The sequence below is a fragment of the Chrysochloris asiatica genome, unplaced genomic scaffold (genome assembly GCF_000296735.1).
Source record: "Chrysochloris asiatica unplaced genomic scaffold, ChrAsi1.0 scaffold00253, whole genome shotgun sequence".
Taxonomy (NCBI): Eukaryota; Metazoa; Chordata; class Mammalia; order Afrosoricida; family Chrysochloridae; genus Chrysochloris; species Chrysochloris asiatica.
Window position 1 is genome coordinate 1,584,962 of NW_006408771.1, and position 6,656 is coordinate 1,591,617.

A 6,656-nucleotide genomic window follows, 5' to 3' on the forward strand; every position below is an offset into this window, starting at 1 on the left:
GACTGCAAAGCCATTTGAACTGCAAGGTCGACGGTTCAAGCTCACCAGCTGCTCCTTGGGAATCCTCTTTGCAGCTGGGGCGTTCCGGTGACCCAGTGCCATCAGTTCAGATCATCTGTCCCCCGATCGCCGCGCCAGACTGACCCGGATCCAAATCTGCCTCAAACATATTTCTAATAAGTCTTCACTTCTTCCATACATGGGTTCATTCCAAACAAAACATTTAAATATGTCTCTGTGATCAATGCATATACACAGTAATGTCCTTGCCTTAGTCACAATAATAGGTTCCTAAACAGAAAATAAAATAAAATATCCTAGGGGATCTACTCTGTCAGTGGAATTCGTCTCAGAATGGCTGTCCTAGTAAACATTCACTGGGAAACCTTATCCCACTCACACTACCCCATGATCTTGCCCCTTCAGACTTCTTTTTGTTTCCAAAACTCAAAGAACATTTAAAATGAACATTATTTGAGTCCCTCTGGTGTGGCGCTGTGAGTTTATGGGCTTGACTGCAAAGTCGATTTGAACCACAAGGTTAGTAGTTCGAATTCACCAGCCACGATTCGGAAAACCTATACAGAATTGCTGTGGGTTAGAACCTAATTGAAGGCATTTACCAATAAGCAACTAACATGATGAAAAACCTGTTGTTTTACGTAATATAAATTACAGAGTTACGAACTCTTCAGGGAAGGGTTAGAGAGATGGAGACACTGCCTTCAGATTTGTGGAGACCTAGATGCAGGCTATGGGGAGAAACAATGGCTTCACATTTTGATATATTTTTAATAAAGGTATCTATGATTTTTTTTTAGCAATTCTTATTGACTTACCCTGATATACATATAAACACATTTATAAATATGTATATTTGTATGCTATGTTTGGATATGTATAGCTGTGTGTGTTTAAATCAAATAGTTGTTATCACTACATAAGACCAGGAGAATAGAGAGTAACATACTTGAAGTGGGAATGTCTATTTAAATGAAGAGATGTCTTCTCTAAATGGCTATCAATTGAACAGAGTACAAAATCAAACAAAGAAATCAATCCTTAGAAATCCATAACATGAATATTGTTAAAAAAGTGAGTTATTAGTTGCTATTGTTGTTGTTAAATACCCTTGACTTGGTTAGACACGCAGCGACCTTGTACAGGGTTTCTGGTCCGCTGCTTATCCTACAGTATCATACCAGGACCCGATTAGTTGTTGGTGGTGGTGTTTTTGCTAAGTGTCGTGGAGTCAATTCCGACCCATAGCAACCCTGTATAGGGTTTCCAAGGAATAGCTGGTGAGCTTGAACCATTGACGTTGCAGTTCCTTCTCATGTCAAAAGTGTAAGAGACAAAATCTCATCATCCTCTCTTCTGAGCAGCATTCTGGCTGTATTTCTCTTAATACAGATTTGTTTGTTCTTCTGGCAGTGTATGGTATTGTCATTACTTTTTACCAACATCAGAATTCAAATGCATTGATTCTTCTAGTGTCTTCCTTATTCATTGGCCAACTTCCACAAGCAAATAGGTAATTATAAATACGATGGCTTAGGTCAGGCCCACCTTAGTCCTCAAACTGACATGTTTTCTCTTGAACACTGTAAAGAGTTCTTGTTTAATCCAATGCAATATACCATTTATTTTCTTAACTGGTGCTTCCATGATTGTTGATTGTGGATCCAAGCAAAATTAAGTCATTGTCAACTGCAAGTGCCATGGATTGCCAAAAGAACCAACAAATCTGTGTTGGAAGAAGTGCAGCCAGAGTGCCCCTTGGAGGCCAGGATGGCCAAACTTTGCCTCTCAGACTTTGGACATATTGTCAGGAGGGACCAGTTGCTGGAGAAGGATATCATGTTTGGTAAGGTGGAGGGTCAGAGAAAAAGAGGAAGACCCTCAGCGAGATGGATTGGCAAAGTAGTAGCATCAATGGGATCAAGCGTGGCAACAATAGTGAGGCTGGGCAAGGATCCAGCAGTGTTTCGTTCTGCTGTGCATAAGGTCACTATGAGTCCATACTGACTTGATGACACCTAACAACAACAACATTCACTTCCAACAAGCAAGGATTTATCATCTGCATATCACAGAATATTAATGATTCTTCCTCCAAACCTGATGCTATGTTCTTCTTCATATAACCTAGCTTCTTGGATTACTTGCTTAGCATACAGCTTGGATAAGTATGGTGAAAGAATATAGCCCCAACATTTACCTTTCCTGATTATAAACCACTCATTATCCCCTTGTTCTGTTAGAACTATTACTTCTTGGTCTATGTCCAGGTTCCTGATGAGCACGATTAAGTGTTCTTGAATACCTGTTCTTTGCAATGTTTCCCATGGTTTGTTATGATTCAAACAATAGAAGGGAGTGACATGAACTAAAATGCTGAAGTGAGAATGAGCTATCCCTATAGACGGTATAGCAAAAGCTCAGTGTAACTATAAATAGCATTAAAATACGAGTACACAAAATTCAGAGTAATGTAATGAAATGATTATTTTTAGTTAGTCCTGGTGTGGCACTGTGGGTTAACGACCCAGACTGCAAAGTCATTTGAACTGCAAGGTCCGCAGTTCAAGCTCACCAGCTGCTCTTCAGAAACCCTATACATGGTCGCTATGGGTTAGAATAGACTCAGTGGCACTTAACAACAACAACAATGACAATAATGAGATAGATTAAGAATTTGAAAGCAGTTGTGTTTTTTCCATGTGACATATGTTTTCTTGGAATGGGTGGTTAGTAATGAAGTTTATGAAGGGTGATTAGATACTTAATATGTACTTTAAGGTAAGATTTTCTGCTTTCTTATGTGGTAAGAGAACTAAAATAATATAATCAAAATTTTAGTCTGAGCAGTTTAGGTAATAGGGATGTCATCTTTTAAAATAAGGAACAACAGGAGATGAACATGCATTTGGTTGGAGTCAAGATTTCTGGCTTTTGTTATCATTAATTTTGTTTTGTTTGAATTCTGTATGTTAAATTTGAACTGAATATTTATGAAGTGGAGATATCAATTTGCACAGAAGAGTCTGGGAGTTGAGTGGAAAAGACAAGAGTTGTGATGTGAAGTTGGAAGTCCTTATAGTGCAGATGGCATCTAAAGTCATGGGACTTGATGAGATTACCAACAGATTGAGCAGTAGAGAGCCAAGGACTAAGACTGGACAATGATTGGGAAGAAATGGAGCTAAAGGAACTTGGAAAGAATGCTCAGTGAAATAATAAAAATATAGGAGAAAATATTGTTCCATTTCAGAGCTATTTCAAGGAGATGGTGTATGTAGTATTGCAGAGAGTGTGTCTGGTAAGAATTAAGAATGGAGAATTATATTTGCCCAATCAGAGATATTTCTGAGCCTGACATAGACGTTTCAGTGGAATGGTGGGAAGGAAAGGCTGTATAAAGAGTGTTAAAAATATATGGAATGATAAAGAAAAAGGGAGATTGACAAATGTTTTAAGATTTTTTTCACTAATTAGGAGTGGAGAAATGGAAAGGGGGCAGTTCTAATTCTAATATCATGATTTACAGGAATCAGGGTTGTTAGGATACATTCTTTGAAGCACATTTGATTTCTTATAAGTATGACAGGCTCATAGACAAAAACAAAGAGGACAAATAATGCATATGACCTGCACTGGGGTTGCTGGAAGTCAGAGATGATGATGAGTCAACATCAACATATAGGACTCAGATGGCCACACTGCACAGGAGTTCCTAGGTACTCAATAGGGAGTCAAGATGTCAGCTGATGTTGTAAGGTAGATATGAGGGCTGGTGCAGTGTCAAGGAGGTAGGTCAGATTGAGACAGATCAGAAAGTACCAATATGGCCCCTCAGGTTCCAGTAAAGGTGCAGTTCTTCTGAATGACACTGCTGTGAAGATACGGATCTTAGAACAATGGTAAGGTAAAGAAGCTGAGCCTGGGACCTGTAAACTTAGAGAAAAACAGTGGAAAGATGAAACAGCATTAGATTAGGGGATACTTACAGAAGCAGAAGACAAACGTCTGGTAGAATGACTTCTAAAGTTGATGACTTAGCTAGTGCTGCTTTGGACATGTTGTCAGGAGGAACCAGTCCCTGGAAAAGGGCATCATTCTTGGTAAAGTGGAAGGTCAGTGGAAAGGAAGAAGACCCTGACAAGGTGAATTGACAGAGTGGCAGCAGCAATGGGCTCAATCATGAGCACTGGTGAGAATGGAGCAGGATCAGGCACTAGGTTGTTGTGTGTGCAAAGGATCGTCCTGAATTGGAACTGACTCAGTCATACATAAAAACAACAGTAAAAAAAACAGTTAAGTTCTAATAGAAGATTGGCAGATGTTGTTGTTGTTACGTGTCATTGAGTCATTTCTGACTCAGAGCAACTTTGTATAGCTTTAACAGACCTTGTGATCCAGTACTTTTCCTACAGCACCATACCAGATGTACAATATGGAAATTTATTATGATGGAAAGAGAAAGCAGTACATCTTGAATATGTTGAGGATAAAATGGCTGTAGGGTATTATCTTAAAGAAATATATACACCTAAGACTGTGGTACTGTAGAAGAACCACTGGAATAGTAACTGCAAGGTCAGTGGATCAACCCTAGTCACTCTTTAAAAACACTATACAGGGTAGTTATGAGTTAGGACCAACTCATTGCCACTTAACAACAAGAAGAACATTCAGATTGACCAGAACAAAAGAGAACAGAGAGGTTTGGTGATGGAATAAAGAGAAAAGGAAAGGAGACAATAGGAGAGAAATGGTGGAGAAAAAAATAAAATCTGGAAGAGGAGATCACCAGCATTTAAGATATGAAAAATCTTTATACTGAATCACTAATGTTCACCAGGGAAACAATCAACTTTGAGAGGAAATTGATGCTATGCTTCTGGTTTGTTGAAAATATGAATAAATAATTGCTTGTGTTATACTTTGAAACAAACTGAGACTATTATTAAGTAGATTAACCCTAGGCTCTGTTCCCATATTTGTTATTTCAAGACTTTTATGTTTTGCCAATGGGTAACACAATTAATTATTTTGGTGGGTTTCATCAATTATATTCAGGAAGTCAATTCCTAATCTCATAAAGAAAAAAATCAAATGATCCCTTCCTTGTATTCTATCCTGTCTGGTAATGAAAATTATTTTAGTGTTGCCTTGAAAATGCATGAGGATATTTTTCTTTTATTTCACACTGGAAAATGACACCAGCAGGCACACAGTTTTTATATGGAAAATGTTGGTAGTATTGATTGAATTCATATTGTTACTAAGATAATTCCTGAATACACCATGATGCATTTTCTGAAGAAAATTAGAGGACATTTGCACAGTCTTGCAACTAATTAACTATACTGTATTCTGTTTTTCTTGGCATGCTACTTCTACAGCAGATACATTGTTTTATGGAAATCAAGAGGTGAAATATATACAAAGTTCCATTTTGTCCTATATACACAAAATTGATACAAAGTGCTTAGTACTCTATAGTTATTATTTTATATTGTGGTTGTCAAGTGTCGTCAAATTGGTACCTACTCATAGCAACCCTGTATAGGGTTTCTGAGGAGCAGCTGGTGGGTTTAAACCTTGCAGCGCAATGCTTATCCTACAGTGCCCCCCACCAGAACTCTTTTGTCAGTGCCCAGAATTATACAAATACCTGTGTTATATACAACATTTTCAAATTATTTATTCAACATGTGATGAGACAGTTAAATGTTTTGTATTCTCAGTGTGCTTCCCAATTCTTCATGAAATATTGAGTCACTACTCTTTAAAGATTTGTTACATATTAGGTTTCAATCCTCTAGTTTAATAATGGAGATAATCTTCCCCTCCTCCACGCCCCCCCCCCTTTAGCAGAGAGGCTTTGTGATATCTCTCCTTAGCCTATGAATGTTTTCTTGAGAATGTTTTACTGTGATATGTATTTTTTTCATTTCTAGTGAGAAGAAGTAATTTAATTATAAGGAAGAATAAAATGAAAACAGAGTATTTACAGATAAGGAAGATACTGAGTGATAAAAAGTGCAATGAGAGACTTAAGTTATTAGAAGTTGCCAAAGAAGACAGTAATTCAGGGAGTAGTTTTATTTACATTATCATAGAAAACAGGTATATAATTTAATAAACCATTTAGTGGTTCAGGGCACTGCTGGCACATTGGTTAAATGGTCAGCTGATATTCTCAGGGGGAGATATATGTGGCCGACTGATTCCATAAAGAATACATTCATAGAAACCCTTTGGGGGAAGGTCCATTTTGTCCTATTGGAGTCACTATGAGTTGGAATAAACCAACTCAGTGGCAATGGGTTTCATTTTATATTACTTTTTTAGTGATTTGAGACAATAAAAATAATAATATTATTTATTGAGTGTTTATCATGTGTCAGTCAATGTTGTACAGAGTTTGTTTATCAGTTAATTCATTTAAACTAGTGTTTGTAATCTGATATTACTGACACTTTAGGTCAACAAATTCATCCTTGGTTATGGAAGTGGCAATGGAGGGTAGAGTAGGGATAGTCCTGTACATTGTAGGATGTCCAGTGGCCTTCACTCACTAGATGGCACCCACTCTTCCTTGCGAGATGAAAAAAGATGAAAATATCTCTGTTGTTGTTGTCAGGTGC